The sequence below is a fragment of the Nycticebus coucang genome, chromosome 2 (genome assembly GCF_027406575.1).
Source record: "Nycticebus coucang isolate mNycCou1 chromosome 2, mNycCou1.pri, whole genome shotgun sequence".
NCBI classification, from domain to species: domain Eukaryota; kingdom Metazoa; phylum Chordata; class Mammalia; order Primates; family Lorisidae; genus Nycticebus; species Nycticebus coucang.
Window position 1 is genome coordinate 38580429 of NC_069781.1, and position 17991 is coordinate 38598419.

A 17991-nucleotide genomic window follows, 5' to 3' on the forward strand; every position below is an offset into this window, starting at 1 on the left:
AAGTTAAAGGAAATAAATCCACCTTTTTCTTAGACTTTTGTCCTATGTGTTTCCTGTCTCTACCTCTAATTTCAGACTGCTTGGTATCAAAAGAAAGGTAACTGACCTCCAGGAAGAACCTTGGCTTTTACAAATTTCCACCCACTGTCTCTCATCACCATCTCCTAAGTGACAGCCCTGTGACGTGGGCAGTCTCCATTTCACAATGCAATCAAATGGTAGATAGGAAGAATATTTATGACTCATTCTAGCATGTTGTCTACATTGAAGGAGCTCTTGAAACACAGGAGACTAGACCTTACTCACCTAGCCAGACTTGCAGACGCAGTCCTTCAGTCCCAGCAGTTGACCTCTGCTGGAATCACCTTTTCTGGGCTCATAGCAAATTCTGGCCTCATAATCTTACATTCAGTATACATGAGTTTGTCAGCAGGAACTGCACTTGGTTACATGTAAAAGAGATGCAGTTACCATACATTTAACCAAATAGTAGGTGCTTATTTTTTCTCACATAACAATTCTGCCTAGTCACTTCCTAATTGCAAGATGGCTGCTCATTCCCAGCCTCACATTCATACATTCATATTCCAAAAGGAAAGGGGAAAAAAGAATCAACAAAATGAGAGAGGCAGCACCTATATCAGAAAAGTAAAACTTTCCTAAAATAATGACAGGTTTCCACTTACATCTCATTGGCCGAACATGTCTCATGGCTACTTTCAGCTGCAAGGGAGTCTGGGAAATGTAGTTGTTTATTTGGGCGTATTTCCATCCCAAACAATACCAGAATTCTATAAATAAGAAGAAAAGGAAAAAAGACATAAATATGTAATTATTCCTTAAGCTGCACCTCCCTCACTAGAGAATAGGCTCCAGGAGGTCAAGGGGCACACCTGTTTATGTTCACAATTGTGCCAAGAGGAAAGCCCAGTGCCTGGTACATAGTCGGTTCCCCGTGGTATGTGCTAAATGGTGGAATGAATCAGTGAATGTGAAAGGCATTCTTATTAAAGCATTTTGAGTTCCAGGTGGGCCCAAATGACAGGCCCCTTAAACTCCTTTCAGCTCTTCCACATATCCAGTATTCACCAAAGTTCAAAGGCCTTTGACCCTCCAGCAGCTCCCACTATTCCCCTGTGCTCTCACAGTGTTACTGGGTAACCCCAAATACCCATTATCACATTCCAATAAATCAAATCTGTAGCATTTCCTTCTGGGTTACCTGAGATCTAGACTTCATATTTTAGTTCACAAATTAATAGCTCATTATGAAGCACGAGACAAAAAATAGCCAATATCGATACATCATATCATCCATAATTACAAAGACAGGATCAAGTGTGTCCATGCATAACAACTGGCTAGAATTCAAACTTTTAATGCAAATAATTATTGTTGGATACATATCATTTTGAGGAAAGAGTTGTTCTACTTTCTTTTTAATAGAAAAGACACCTACATACATCAGAAATCCCATCTTCATAAAATGCTGTAAATTTGACAAATGAATAGAAGTATAAAATTTAGCCAGAAGTCCTCTTTTAGATGAATAAGTTTTTAAATAGTTACAATATGTTTTTGAATGACAAAAGAGGATACCCAAATCAGATCCTAGAAAGCCTTAAAAAAAGCTTAGATTTTAGGTGAGCTATTTTTAGGAAAAAACTAGCTTCAATATAACAAACAAGAACGTTCATCTAGGATCTTGTTCTATGGGCTCTGGGTGGGGGGCCCAGCCCTAGACCATTCCAGGAGAAGTGGGGTGGGGGGAGAGTCGGGAGTTAGTGGCTCTTCTTTTCCTACCGGTAGCTGAGGGTTCTTTGTATTCTGAATGGTGCCCAGCAATGGTGTTGACTTAACCCAGTCACTTACCCATTAACATCCCTTCCTCAGGATTCTTCAGGAAACTCTTGCTCCTGAAACTTCAGTTTCTTCATCTGTACATTAAGAATAAAAGTAGCCATTCTGTTAGTCTTTTCAATGTAGTTGTGAGGATCACCAAAGAAGAATGTGAAGCAAATTTACATATCCATCATCTCACATGGTTACACAACTTTTGGTTTTGTAGCTAAAATCTACTCATTTCAAACGAATCCCATATGTGAAAATGTGGTGTAGATGGTAACACACAGTATCAGTGAGAAGGTTTTTAAGATTAGAAATGATTTTCATGGGTAGTACCTTAATGGGATTTTGGAATTGGGGATTGTACATTCCCAGCATCGAATATGAGACATCAATTTAATATTAATGGTGTACAGGGTTATATTCATTTTGTCTCGAATAAGAAAGGACTGTTGTCACATTAACAAGGGCAGTGTGACGCCAGGAGTCTGGATGTCTGAGCTCTGGTTCTGCGTCTGCCACTCTCCCGCGCTGTGAGTTGAGCCTGTTATTTCCATGCCATAAATCTCAGTCTTCTCATTTGAAAAATGGGGGTCTTGAACCACCTCTCACCTAGGAATTCTAATGCTACAGAGTCCAGAGTCCCAGAATGCAGTGGGATTGGGAAATGGTTCAGGTGTACATCCATCCTGAGACCCTCTGAGACCCTTTCCTGCGTCCCCTGCCCCGCCTGTGTCAGTATCTCTCAGGTGATTTTCCCCAGCCGCCCCCATCCACTCAGAACCTTCTAGAGTCCAGGTTTGAAGGACAGGACTGAAATGCCACCTCTCTCTCAATCCATGAGAAAGTTTCTGCCCATCGGGAGCACGCCCGAGGGACATCAAAGCCACATACTTTGACTTTATCGAAGAGTTCCGAGGACCTGCCACCACTTGGATCACATTAGTCATTCAAGTGTTCAGGAACAATATAAATTCTTGTCATCCTGGTTTATGGGACCACTAAGATTTATTCCAAGAGACAGGTCATTAACATTTCTTCTCTTTATTTTTTTCCTTAGATTCACTGAAAACTCATATTTCTGCTCCACAGCATGGACGACTAACAGCTGTGTGTTTGGTCAGGAAGTCAGCAATAAATCTGAGTTTAATAAACTGACAAAAGATGACTATCCCAGAGACAGCCTGAGCCCCTATTCCCTCATCTCCTTTTATACAAGCAAGTGCTTTCGTACTCAGACATCTTCTACATAAAAGCCACATTTGCCATCTAACTGTCGCCTCCCCTCTCCCTCTCACAGAGGTCTGGCTGTTCTAAGGCTGACCATGTAATTATGGATCATCAGAGCCCGAATGCCCCATAACAATTGTGGTGGATGGGGAAAGCACTGAACTCCGGGCTCGCTTGTTCCTCTGCTTGGACATGGCATCAACTCTGAGCCTCTGTTTCATTATCTATAGAACAGAGATCATAATCCTCATCCTATCTAGTTCTCAGGGATGCTGTGAAGATTAGATTCAAATGACGGTGGATAGGAACCATAAAGCTCTGGACAATTGGGGAGGGTTATGACTGTTAAATGTTCAGCATCATAGAACTGGCAGGCATCTGAGGGTTTCTTCACTTTACAGTGAAAATGGAGGCTGCAGCAAGTGGACATTTACTGCCAATGCACCCAACTCCTCATCCTAATGTTCTTTCTATTATCCACTCCGCTCCCCTAAGTCTCACCCACTTATTCTCTGAGAAAGGTCTAGGGGAGGAGTTCTCTGAAGTTTTCTGGAAAGCATTACCCCACTACAAATTGCTTGATTAGGGAGACTCTAAGAACTTCCTGGCTGGGATCAGCATCATTATCAACATGTCTTTGTCCATCCCCAACCGGTTATGAATACTTTGAAGGAAATTCTTACATGGAGTAGGCATTTGGGAGTGCCTAATTAATCCAAGAGAACTAATGTTCTGGCTAAAACTACAGATAGCATTCTGGGCAGCTATCCTAAGATCCCAACATCCTTCTCAGAAGGCAGCAAAACTATCTTAGAAGATGAAAGTTCAACCCTTTCCTTCCTGGACTTCCAAATGTACCCTAAGAATTTCAACAACTCTACTCCCCAGAATTGTAGAGCAGAATGAGAACTTTCAGAAGATTAGCATGCAAACAAATACACCGAGCCATCTATAAACTTCTGCCCAGGTTTGTATACAGCAGCCATATAAGAATTTTCCCAATAAACACGGAAGACAGCAATGTGTAGACATTTCTGAGAGCCTATCTCTGACTAGTTGAGCAAAGCTTATAAAAGTTATACTGTGCGCTCTGTCACCCTTTTTACTGTTTCATATAACCTCATCCATAAACTCAGAATAATTCTTATTTACCACCTCTCTCCCTGCATGTTTTTGCAGTGTCCAGCCAAAACTTGATGCAAATGGTAGAAACATTAATCCTATTCACTAAAATTAGAAAGCTCTAAAATTAGAGCTGTTTGAAAAAATAGAATGAGCTGTCCTGAGTAACAATGAGTCTCCCACAACTGGTGGGATGTAAGCAGAGATTGGAAGAGCATCTGCTGAATGGTCTAAAGAGGAATTCCTAAAACTGGTTGGGTAACTGAGTTAGATGACCTCCAAATCTTTGCAAATCAGAAATTCTGGGAATTAAAGACATCAGTTCCCCAAAGCTGTTCAGAAGGCCTAGCCTGAGCCAGGCCGTGTGCTCAGGAGAGAAGTTTGCCCAGCTTCTGGTAATCCTCAGTGAAGGCCTGGCTTAGTGTGAAGACAAGCCATCAAGTGCAAGAAAGAATAATGCACGTTCTGGAAAGACGGAACCAAGAGCCAGCTGTGAGTCTGCAGGGAGGGCGGCTGTGATGAAGAACCACCTGAAATGGGAGGAAGCCCCAAAACCTTGGGTTAGAGGACTATAGCTGTGGGAAATATATTAATAGTATTTTATTGAGCCTTTATTAGCTGCCAGGCACTTAGTACACATGTCAGTTAATACATATAACAGTCGAGTGAGGGAGGTACTATTGTCATCCCTTGTTGCTGATGTGCCCAAGGTCACACGCACTAACAGGAGGCCAGGCCCCGATGTGAAGCTAGATGGTTTCTCTCCAGCTCTTAAGGAGGCTGCTGCTCTCAGTGCCCCAGGAGAACAAGGAAAGGGCTAGGCCAGGCCTCTGAAGCACCCAGCCTCCCTGAAACACCAGGAATGACCACTCCACCTCCCAGGATGGCACTGAAGGGGAAGGACAAGCTCCCTAGCCAAGGAAATGCAGCAGCCACATGAATTCTAGTCTCCCAGGGAAGGACTCCTGAGCCTCAGCCCCCACAGTATGTTAGAGCAGCTTTTTCACACACCGCTCCAGCTTCCAAAAGCTCACTGTGGATCTGGAACAGAGAAGGAAAGCCTCATTTCAGGATGCCAGATCCACAGGTATTTTTCCATAAACTCCTTGACTTTCAGCTGGAATCAGGTCTGGTTTCTGAAAGCCAGATCATAACAGGGGGTTGAGCTCCTGGGAAGGCCAAACTGGGGGCATCTGGCACTGTAGGGAAGGTGCTCTCATTCACCTGGCCAGGCATCTGGACAAGATGAGAAGCCACAGGTGGGCTACAAGCCCAGTGGTAGGACTACAGCCTCAATGGAGCCTTTATCATGTCAATGTGGTGAAGTTTGAGTTATATTTCTCCAAATTCCCATCCCTGGGTAGTTCCAGGTTAGTTTTGGCCATAAGAAACATTGTGCTTGAGATTCAGAAGGTAGAAAAGGAAGCAGTAGCCACACTATTTTTTTTTTTTTTTTTGGCAGTTTTGGCCAAGTCCAAGTTTGAACCCACCAACCCTACTCCTTGAGCCACAGGCACTGCCCCTGTAGCCACACTATTTGAATGCTTAGAAGCCAGGGCAGGCAGGGTCCAAGCCCTCACGCATGCTTCACATACCTGCAGGGTGCTGTGGGGCAGGATGGACCTCAGCACCACCACACACCCACACACTGGCTCCTGCTGATTCTCTTCCTTCCATTTCCAACTCCTGTGCCAGTAGGGTGTTTTGCTTTGTCTCCATGAGGAAAGGTACAACTTCTGTGAATCATCCCATCATTAGACTTAGAGTCTTCCCAAAGTGAAATACTGGTGTGGATTCCTGCCTGTCCCCTGGGCTCCAGCACATCCTTGCAGGTCCCAGTGTGTCCCTGACTTCCTCCTTCCTGTCTTCCTTCCTTCCCAGCTGCCTGCCCTGCTGACTTCCCACTCCAGCACCAAACCCAGAAGTGATAGCCACACACAGACTGACTAGTAGCCATGATTACACGAGGTCAAGCCTTCTATCAAACCCCTTAATGTATACATCTCACCAAGTGACTCTGCTTCTCTGACTGAACCCCAAATGACACAAAGGCGGTGAGTAAGAAGAGAAAGAGACTGCCACGGGATCACAGTATCTGTCAGGTTATCAGCTGCTAGACCCCAGGAGGCTCTTGAGCTTCTGAATATGAGCTAATCATCTGCCACTCAGAACCTAAAGAAGACTAAGCCAGTCAAGGAGCAAATGGTTCCGTTCAGGGAAGGCTTAAATAAGTTGGGGTCACATTAGGTCTCTGTATGACACATAGATATAGCACGATATCTGCTGTAGACACACAGACACAGGCATACGGATTGCATGGCACCTATAGGTTTCCCTAAGCAAGACAAGATCTATGTGAAGAAAACCACAAAATCCTATTGAAGAATATATCACAAGAACCGAGCAAATGTAAATGTACAATACTCATGGAACAGAAAACTTAGGATCACAAAGTGAAATTGCTCACTAAATGAATATGTAAATAGGATCTCATTCCCATTTTAGAACTGGATAAAAACTATTTTAAAATGTACATAGAAAATCAAATATTAGAAAATTATAAAAAGAAAAATATGTGAGAGATAACATGGCTTACCAGATATTTGTCACAGGAATAGAAAAACAGATCAGTGGAATACAATGCAGGAATCCAGAAACATAGATGAGCATCTAAGCCAAGTTGGTATGCAATTAAGAAGATATTTCAATTCTGTTGGGGAAAAAGATCAATTATTTACTAAAATGATGGTATTATTGATTAACTACTAAAATAAAATACAGTTTAACTGTATCTCATACCATATAAAAAATAAGTTCCAGATCCAGCATAGTGGCTCACGCCTATAATCCTAGCACTCTGGGAGGCTGAGACAGGCAGGTCACTGAGCTCAGGAGTTTGAGACCAGCCTGAGCAAAAGTGAGACCCCATCTCTAAAAACAGCCAGGCGTTGTGGCAAGTGCCTAGAGTCCCAGCTACTCAGGAGGCTGAGACAGGAGAATCACTTGAGCCCAGGAGTTTGTGGTGGTTGTGAGTTATGACACCACAGCACTCTACCAAGGGCAACATAGTGAGACTCTGTCTCAAAAAAAAAAAAAAAAAGTTACATATAGATGAAATATTTAAGGGTAAAAATTAAAACAATAAATATCATAGAAGAAAACCTACTAGAATAACTGTGTAATCTTTAGTGGAGGGAATATTGTATTCCCTCCACTAAAGACAGGATATTCAGATTATGAGATGGAAAATATGAGCATATTTTACTACATAAAACCTGAAAAAATTCTATAAACATAAAGGAAATAAGAGACTAGGGAAACAACTTCACAAAATGAAATACTTCACAAAATAGTCAAAAAGCTTCTCCCTTTATCATAAAACCATAAAAAGAGAGAAAATGGTATATGGATGAGGATTTGATGGACAATTCATGAAAGAGGGATCCAAATGACCAATAAACATAAGAAAGGATGCTCAATCTCAAAATTTGCTTAGTAATGAAAGTACAAAATAAAGCAATAATAAGACACAAGTTTTTCACTGATAAAACTGGAAAATTTTTAAATAAAAATGTCATGCTCCTGTTCGTGTTTGTATACTGCTGGTGAGAATGTGAATTGCCTTATCACTTTTGGAACACAATCCGCAGTATCCATTCAAATTAAATACAGATGTACTTGAATCCAGAAATGCTAATTCTAGAAACATTTTCTATAAAGACATATAATATAATACATACGAAGATGCTTTGTGTAGCATGATTTGTAGCGAGGGGAAACTGAAAATGGATAGCCACTAAATGAATGACTTTAGTGTGTATTGACCTGAAGGGCTGACCAAGATGTGTTGCAACGTGAAATATAAAAATATTGAATTTGCAGAAAATTATCTTTAATAAGAATCCACTTTTATAAAAAAAAAAAAAAACCAAAAAATTCCCGTTTATTAGTACATCTTTGTACAGGATTATATGCACACAGAGAAATGCATGAAAAGAGACACATCAGGTTATTTCTACTTGGGGAAGAGGGAATGAGAGAGGAGAGATGATGGGGGAAGAAAGAAAAAAGACTGTAGCAAAATAAAAACTGCGAATATAATGATGTTGAATATAGAGGTATAATGATGTTTGTGTGTATTTGTGCTTATATGTGTATTTTTGCAGTTTTAATGAATTAAACGTACCATAGGTTTGTCTATTTTAAAGAAATCAGCTCTGAGATTTTGTTTCCTAATTTGCAAATTGCTACTTTTGACTTCATTATTTACTCTCTGGCATTTGGATTTATTTTAATATTTTCTGTATCATTTTAAGATGTTTTAATATTGCATTTTTCTCTGTCTAAATTATTTGCTTTTATACCTACAATTATTTGAAATTATAAATTCATTACTGTTCCAAATACAGTTTCACCAAAAGGAATACTTTTGAGTGATTATTTCAGAGGAAGTATGTATGTGACTATCCCAGTTCGGCTGGGCTGCTATAAGAAAATCTCTTAGACTATGTAATTTATAAATAACAGAAATATATTTCTTATAGTTCTAGAGGCTGGAAATGCAAGATCAAGATGTCAGCAGATTTGACATCTGAAAAAGACCTATTCCTCATAGATGACACATTTTTGCTACATCCTCACTTGGTGAGGGTCACCAGGCCCTCTGATAAAAGGCACTAAACCCATTCATGACATTGGAGACCTCATGACCTAATCACCTCCAAAGGCCCCATCTCTTAAAAGCCATTTCCTTGGGAGTTAAGTTCCAACATAAGAATTTTGGAGATACCAACAATCAGACCAGAGCAATTGTATGCTCTCTAAGATCTTTATATTAATACAACATAATGTTACCAATTTCTTCCCATGTGGAAGTTGCAACTGAGTTTGATCCTTGGGTCACAATTTTTTCTTTCAAGCTCTGTATGTATTAGCTCATTAGCTATACAATGTATTAGTTCATTGTCATCTAAACATCATTTCTGAAAGTTTGTTTGATGGGACACTGGTCTTACATGTTTCTGAGAAAGAGTCCAACAGTCAGAAATGTTTGGAGAGTGCTTCATGTGCTGTGCCCAGAATTCTAGTATCTAAACATTTAGCAAGAACACAAAAAGTTTGAGAACCACTGATGTCATGCTCCTGGTCGTGTTCCTACACTGCTATAGGACTTCATATCTGATAAATCCTCACCTCCTGTGGCACATTGTACCTTCAGCACTAGTCTCTTGCCCCCTGCAACTTCATCATCTCCACACAATAATTAGGTTAAGGAGAAGGAGATGCCAGAAAATGTCTGAGGTTTATGCTAGGTGCCTTGCTTTGGAAGTTCCCTTTCTCAGACTGGAGAGATTCTACCCTGGGAAGTAGTGATACCTCTGAAATTACTGCAGCATCCTCAGAGGAAATGATGCTATAAATGCCTGGAGAATAGCATAATGAAAAATAATTTGGCTTATACACTCCAAACTTCAGTTTCAAGGTAAAGTTTCAAATATATCTCATACATAGACATGTCAATAGACTAGAAGTTTGATCACTTTTTAAATTGACATGTTTGGTCTTTGCTCGTTGTTTCAAAAATAGGACAACTAGATCCTCCAAGCAAATTTCTCTGACTGTCAACGAACCCCATACAGAACAGAAGACTTTTGTTTTCTATATTTTAGTTTTTCATGGAGCAAAAGCAAATAGTCTGATGCTTTTACATACTCTCTTAATAGCAAGGTTGAAATCCTCTCATAAATTGCTTATCAGTAAAGTCATCATATATTCTAAAAAACAGATGAAATTTTAAAACTTTCCATTAAAAAATCCTAATTTCAGACCCAGCGTTGTTGGATCACCACCAGGATGCACTATAAATATTCTTTCCCATTCAGTTCATTGACTTTAGATAATTTTGGCATGGCATCAAAGACGTCATCAACTTCCATGATGGTAGCCAAGGCTTTGAAAAGCAACACTTTTTTTATTCCAATATATCTCTAGCCATATATGATGCATAAATAAATGGCTGTGCTCAATCCTGTCCTCTGTGGATTTGTTACAACTAAAAGCAAAGTGAGCAATGATTGGCTCTTTTGCAAAACTTGAAGCTTGGTATCTTCAAGTAACACATCAATATGACACTTGACTGTAGAACTAAACAGAAAAAAAAAAAAAAAACATTTTCTGGTATTTTATCTCAATTTTATCTCCAAGTAATTTTTGGCAGTATTGCAAATGCAATATTTGAAAAGAGTGTCTCCATTGGTGCAACATTTTTTTAAAAAAAATTATTCTTTGTGCTTAAAAGGGCTATTTCACAGAACATTTTCACTTTTGTGAAAATGATGCAACATTATGTATTACAGGAAGCATAATTTGCACAAAAATCCACTCTCCTTTTAATGAGGTCAGTAGGATGTCACTTTAATATTATTTGATTTGAGAGATTCTCAGTGAATCCTTGCTCTTCATTTTTAAACCACTGACTTGAAGGACATTGAACTTCTTACTTTGCAATATGTCTGCACCCCTATGCATTAGTTATCTATTCCTACGTAACAGGCTCAGTTGTAACTATATCTCATCCTTGTAAGTCATTTGATCTGTTTGGTGGCCTAAAGGACTTTTCTTTATCTTTAAAGTCTAGTAGTTAATAGAATATGTCATGAGTTGACCTTATGAGTCAGTTTTCTCAGGAACCTAATAAACTCTTTTAATATGTAGATGCTGGTCTTCTTTTAAAAATAAAAACATCTGCATTTCTATCCCATCATTTTACTGGCTTCAGGGATTCCAGTTATATGTATGTTGATTCTTCTCTGCCTGTCTACCATTTAGCTGTTTTCTTTATCTTGTTTTTATGCTCTTGGTTGTGTTACATTTTTTATTTTAGGCTGTTCTTTCTTGAGTATCTTACAATTTAGCCTTGATTTCAGAAATAATTTTATCTTTTTTTTATAAAAAAAGTGAAATTTTATTATTATAAGGAAAAATTCTTTTGCCACTTTGTTTTTGATGTGCCATTTTTGTTCTAGGTAATAAGGATAATAAAAGGAATTACAAGAGGCATTGTTTCCCAATTAATGCCCATACTTCTTGTTGAGTTCTGTACCTCGCTCATTTAACTCTCATTTGTTTTATATGATTTTATTTTCTAACTGTTAAATTATTTATATTTTGTGTCCTTGCTATAAATGAAGGGTTTTTCTACTGATATTTTTACACCTTTATTGTGCTTATTGTAGAACTAGGCACATTGTAAGCACTTATTAAATATGAATTGATACAACTAAATGCACTTTTTAGTCTTCTATTTACGTATGAGATGTAGGAGTAATCTAAATGGTCCTAACAAAGAGAAGTATAAAGTTTCAAGAAATTAGATTTGTTTTTAAATTTCTTAGAACAAAGTTTTCCTCGTTATCTGTCAAAATTTAGTGAATTGCATTAGATCTTTAATTATCAAAAATTAGAATAGAGTTTAAAAGTTCTCAGATTTGTAAGTTAGAGTCTATAAGTACATTTCTTTGTTGTCAGGTGAAAGTTAAGTCAATATTAAAGGAACTTTTCCCCTTTCTCAGTGCCTTGTACAGAGTGCTATTTGTGGCTTCCCTCAGTTTTTTTTTTTGTTTGTTTGTTTGTTTTTTATTGTCGGGGATTCATTGAGAGTACAAGAAATCAGGTTACATTGATTGCATTTGTTAGGTAAAGCCCCTTACAATCGTGTCTTGCCCCAAAAGGTGTGGCACACAGCAAGACCCTACTCGCCTCCCTCCTTCTTTCTCTCTCTGCTCTCCCCTTCCCCCACCTCCACCGTGTCATTAATTGTCCTCATATCAGGATTGAGTACATAGGATTCATGCTTCTCTATTCTTGTGATGCTTTACTAAGAATAATGTCTTCCACTTCCACCAGGTTAATACAAAGAATGTAAAGTTTGCGAAACTCGGTAAATGTAGAATGTAAATGTTTTGGCACAGTAACTGAGATAACGCCAGAAAGGCTGTTAACCATTGTGATAAAAATGTGTCAAATGGTCTATGAAGCGAGTGTATGATGCCCCATGATCATATCAATGTATACAGTTATGATTCAATAAAAAAAAAAGAAAAAAAAAGAATGTAAAGTCTCCATTTTTTTAATAGCTGAATAGTATTCCATGGCATACATATACCACAGCTTGTTAATCCATTCCTGGGTTGGTGGGCATTTAGGCTGTTTCCACATTTTGGAGATTGTAAATTGAGCTGCAATAAACAGTCTAGTGCAAGTGTCCTTATGATAAAAGGATTTTTTTCCTTCTGGGTAGATGCCCAGTAATGAGATTGTGGGATCAAATGGGAGGTCTAGCTTGAGTGCTTTGAGGGTTCTTCATACTTCCTTCCAAAAAGGTTGTACTAGTTTGCAGTCCCACCAGCAGTGTAAAAGTGTTCCCTTCTCTCTACATCCACACCAGCATAACAATTTTATCTTTTATTTATTCAATCAATTATCTTTTCTAATTCAAAGGTATCCCTTTGTGTCCATGTATCAATGTAGAGTTTCTTTAAAGGATGGCTTTTTGTTGTTTTTCTATTTTGTTTTGGTTTATTTTAGATTGGGGAAGGAATTGCCTGTCCTCCAATTTTTTGTGTGTATCTCTTATCTTGTAAGACTCTAAAATTTCTCCCTTACTTCTTTTCCCCTTTGGCACCAAATCTCCAAAAATCACCCATTCCTACCTTTCCGCATTCTCTTCCCTCAGAAGCAATGACTTTTGAAGGCTGCCATCTCAAATAGCATGTATTTTCACATTTCTTCCTTATAAGAGCACTCTGATCTACCAAGGCTCTTCAGCAGTTTCCAACTCAGGGTTGATTTTGGCTTTCTGGCAGCGATTTTAGATAAGTCAGAAGTCTGCCACCATCTCACACCTTCTCTCTTCTACACTGAATTCTACTGTCTGAATTCTAATGTCTACCGAGGGTGACATAGTGAAACTCTGTCTCAAAAAAAAAAAAAAAAAGAAAGAAAGAAAGAAAGAAACTCTACATCTACATCGATACATGGACACAAAGGAATACCTTTGAATTAGGAAAGATGGCTTTATTGGAATTTAATGTTTCTTTATCTACTTGTGGGTAAATTTGAAATGTAAGTATTTGTTTTCATCTTGTTATGCTAAATTCATGGATTATGTGTGGTTTTGTCTAACACATATTTTTCTTATTGTCTTGTGTTGTTTTGAGAGATTCAGATTTTTTGTGGCCATTATCTCAGCTATGCCTAGGGCTAATTTAGAATGCTTTCTTACTATCTTTTATGTTATTTCCATCAACCACAAAGTTTTAGCTGTCATACTTCCTGTGGTTTTTACTAAAAATATATTGGCAATTATGTGTTTTCCAGGTAAAAATTATAATATTGAATATGATTTTCAAGCCTATAGATTCTATTATCCACCCCTACCCTGCCACCCTAGGTGACAATCTCTACTTTCCCCACTTCTTGCTTCTGGAATAGTGATTCCAACAGCTATGACACAAATAGTGATTCCAACAGCTATGACACAAATCTACATAATGCATGTAATGCAGAATCTGTAGGTCATGGGATACCAAGCCCTGACATGGCCTAAACTCCGGAGTTATTGGTCATGGAACCAAATGATTACATTAACCTCTGTGACTTTAGGCAGGAAAATATGAAAAAATTATGTATCAGGTCAAAGTGGCACCCACTGTGCCCACCATCTGAGCTATTAGCTCCAGAACTTACGATTTACATACTGTTATATGGGAACAGACCCATATAAAAATTAAAAGCAGTGAGAACAAGATGATACATGTATGGGATAAGTCAAAACAAATGCCATGTATAACTTTAGTTATCATATAACTTTATAGCAGTGTGTCCACGTCAATAACCAGCAGAGAGTCTTTTTAGATTTAACAACAAATGAGTCTCAAAACAGCTTTTCCAAATGCAATCTCTTTGTTAATGGAGGAGCCTCTGGGTTCAGCTCAGTCTACAAAAATTCTATCTCTAAATCACCTTGTATTCTATCTCTATACTGTCTCTTAAGATCTTTTATTATGAAAGATTTTTGCAAACCCTACAAAGAAGATTAAAGGTAAGTAAGAACCCTGGGACCACAGAGCTACAGGTTAGGCCTATAAACTATCCAGCATAGACTAGCCATGTAACTATTTTGTACACACTTCATTTCTTTATCTACCATGGAATTAAATATCATTAATCATACCTTTGGCCCCTTTTAAACCTGCTCTAATGATTGGCAGTTATGCAAGTCAGTATCCCAACTGACAAACACTGAGGCTTTTGTTGTTGTTGTTGTTGTTTTGGGTTTGGTTTTGGTTTAGCTTTGCCTCTGAAATGGGTCTAAAGCAGTGGTTCTCAACCTTCCTAGAGCCTCCTAATGCTGCGACCCTTTGATATAGTTCCTCATGTTGTGGTGACCCCCAACCATAAAATTATTTTTGTTGCTACTTCATAACTGTAATTTTGCTACTGTTATGAATCGTAATGTGAATATCTGATATGCAGGATGTATTTTCATTGTTACAAAGGGGTCATGACCCACAGGTTGAGAATCACTGGTCTAAAGCATAGTCATGGACCTGGACTCGCGGTCCTCAGATATGTGGCTGGACAAACAAAGCACCCACCAAGACCTTGTCCCAGATGGTACTGTCTCTGGTGTCCTTGTTTACGTCTTTAATAAATAACTCTGTCTTACAACACCCTAGCACAGAGCAATATCCTTCCTACTTAAGAGAAATAATTTGTCAACTAATGGGGTCCTGTGCAAATTATTACTCACCAGATCACAAGGTCGGTGAGCTGATGCAGGGCAGCAGGGAATAATGGGAAGATAAAAGCAGTGGAGTGGGCAGGAGTCCTAGAAGAACCAGGAGATTGGCACATCAGAGCCAGTCTTGAGGAGGAGCTCAGAAAAAAACGAGTTGTCTATAGTGTCGGGGGTGTTGAGGCCTCAGGAAGACAAGGAGCAGAATGTCCACAGGATGCGTGAACATTCACGGAGGTGGAGTTGATTGGTGACTTATTAAGAGTGATTCTGGTAAAGAGGTGAGGTCAGAAGTTAGAGTGGAGGAGTTGAGGGCTCAGGGCAGGGGAGGAAATGGGGCAGCAAGGGCAGACAACTCTGTGAACACATCTGGCTATGAAAGGAGGGAGCTAGGACCACCAGGTGGGATGGGACTGGTAGGTGCTTTCTAGAAGAGGAAAGAGCTCGCCATAGTTATGTGTCCATGGGATGAGCCAGTGGAGACAGAAAAAAGGAATATCTAGGAGACAAAAGGTTACTGATAGTTCCTTAGAAGGCAGGAGGGGTGAGATCTGAAAAAGCAGAGGCAGAGACTGCTCCACATGTGCTGCAAAATTCTCAGAGCTGCGTTTCAGCCAGGCTACCTTGTGTAAGTACGTAGCTGGGTTTTTATTCTGTTCTGTTTGTAGCACTAGGTCAATTTTACAAAATTACAATTTTATGATTTCCTTTATGTGTGTATTGCCCTATCTTCACATCTCAAAACTGTTCAATTCCTATGAAACATGTTTAAAAATATAACCAACATCTACAAAACTTATGATACATGAAGAAATGATGTACTTATTCAAAATTCAGATATTTGGGGGAAAGAAAATCTAGAAAACTGGGTTTTGGTGTACTTTGCCAGAATATTCTCCAACTTCATCTTCTAAGTGACTGAAGGAAATCCAAACAGAAAATAAGACATCAACAATTCATTGATCATCAATCAGGCTTCATTTACTTCAGAGAATAATTGTTGAACCAAGAGAGAACCGGGCTGTTCTGGTCCCCTGTCATTTTACCTCATGGCCACCCTGGCCATTCAACTCCTCACGGAGCCCCTGGCTATACAGTAGCCCCCTGGTTACTCCCTCCCTCACTGGCAGTTAATAGAACCTCACGTAGACCTCACAGCCATTCTCTCACAGCTCACAAGGGAGAAAGAAGGTATCTCCATGGGGATCTTCACTCAGAAGAATGATTTCCTTTCCAGTCAAGTAGCAAGAAACCACTGAAGCTGTCTCTCTTTCCTCCTGCGGTATTATGACCCATTTTCCCAGTCATTTATCTAGAGATAGCCTCTCTATTCACATTTGCCGAGACCTTTCATGCAACACACAGAGAAAAAGACCACAGGGACGGGTGGAGAGTGAAGACAAGCACAGGCCCTCACCTGTTAACCTTAGAGTCATAGAATCTAAGGGGATTCAGGGACCAGGGGTTAGTGGGGTCCTCCAGCCCAGTCTCCTCCATGGGAGAAAGGGACATCTCCTCAGCAGCTTCTTTAACAATAGCACTGTGGCCTCCACCTGAATCCCTGAAGTGAAAAGGGGCTGACACAAGAGAGGATGGGACACTATTTTTGAATTTATAAAGGTTTCTCCTTAGGAAGAGAGGAAGGGCAGAAATAGGAACCTAGGATAGAACCTCACAGGAGCAGACTTTGACTTCACATGAAGGAGAAGAGAGACAGGGAGAGACAGGGCTGTCCAAACAGATCTCAAGGTCTCATCTGCAGTCCTTGTTCCTTTTTCCCTTAGACATGGAGGGGCACCCCACTGTAATTGTTAAAAAGAGTCCTCGTACTGAGTGAAAACAAATCCAGGAGCTTCTACTGGGTCATCCTTCTTTATGCTCATGGAGAATAGTGGCCACCCCATGCTGTTCCTAAGAAGAAACCTGAATTCTATAATTGGGTCATGTCCTACCTTAAACTAGCTTAACAAAACCCAAGAGTCCCACATCCCCCAGCAGACTACAGAGAGAAAGAACACTTAGGCCAGAGCCTTCTCTGACTGTGACTGTTATAAGCAGGGAATGCCGGTAACTAGGGCTGCCTCTTGGCTTCGCCAGCTGTGGGGGCTCAGGCTCTGTCAGCAGGGCCCCTGCCAACCCCAGCAGAGAGGCACAGATTTTGATCGGAGGGTCGTATTTTTGTTTATACAAATGGGATCAGGCTTCACCTAAAGTCCTTTTTAAAGTAATGATTATGGACATTATTAATTTTGTATTATTATGAACATATTTCCCTATCATCTGTACATATAAGTTGACCTCATTCATTTTATATGCTCAGTAGCACTCTATTAAGTGGGTGAACATAATTCATTTAAGTAATGTGCTCTTATTGGACGTATGAGATATTTCCAAGTCATTCCAAACCCTCAGTGAAAATTCTTATGCACATACTTGTGCACTCAAGAATACCTTTTCCTTTAGTTTTTCACTATAATAAATAATTAGCACGTCTATGCATACATCTCTGTGTATATATGTGAGCATCTCTGTGAGCATTTCCCCGTTCATTGGTCAATTTGAGCATCTTTTGGTACCTTTGTTAGCCATTTTTATTTCTTCTTCAGTGACTTACCTGTTTACAACCTTTGCCAGCATTTCTTTTGGGTTATTTGTCCTTTTACATTTTGATTTGAGGGAGCACTTTATATAATTATTGACATATCTGTTTGTTATAGTTCCCCTGGTCTGTCTGCCATATTTTATCTTTGCTTATTTTTGTTCATTTTTCTAACTATTCAAATTTTCCCATTGATTTGTAAAGACGTTTTCTATCTTAAGGACATCTATCTTTGTCCCAGATTTTGCAAATACTTTTCTTGTCCTTTTGGGGGGGTAGAATTTTGTGTTGATTTGAAAGAGATTTTATGTTTATTTAAACACATATACCTTTGTATATCAGAAGTCTTTTGAATGGTTTTCCCCACCCTGAGATGAGATATTCACCAATATTCTCT

At 39.3% G+C, this 17991-nt stretch overlaps 1 long non-coding RNA gene across 1 annotated transcript; it reads right to left on the bottom strand.

Annotated features, from left to right (window-relative positions):
• Positions 1 to 686: 686 nt before the first annotated feature.
• On the bottom strand, positions 687 to 6909 carry LOC128567190 (uncharacterized). The gene is made up of 3 exons (XR_008374813.1): positions 6794 to 6909; positions 1873 to 1937; positions 687 to 791 (listed from the first exon to the last, which is right to left on the bottom strand). It is a non-coding gene; the product is annotated as an uncharacterized LOC128567190 (long non-coding RNA).
• Between the last annotated feature and the right edge of the window lie 11082 nt (positions 6910 to 17991).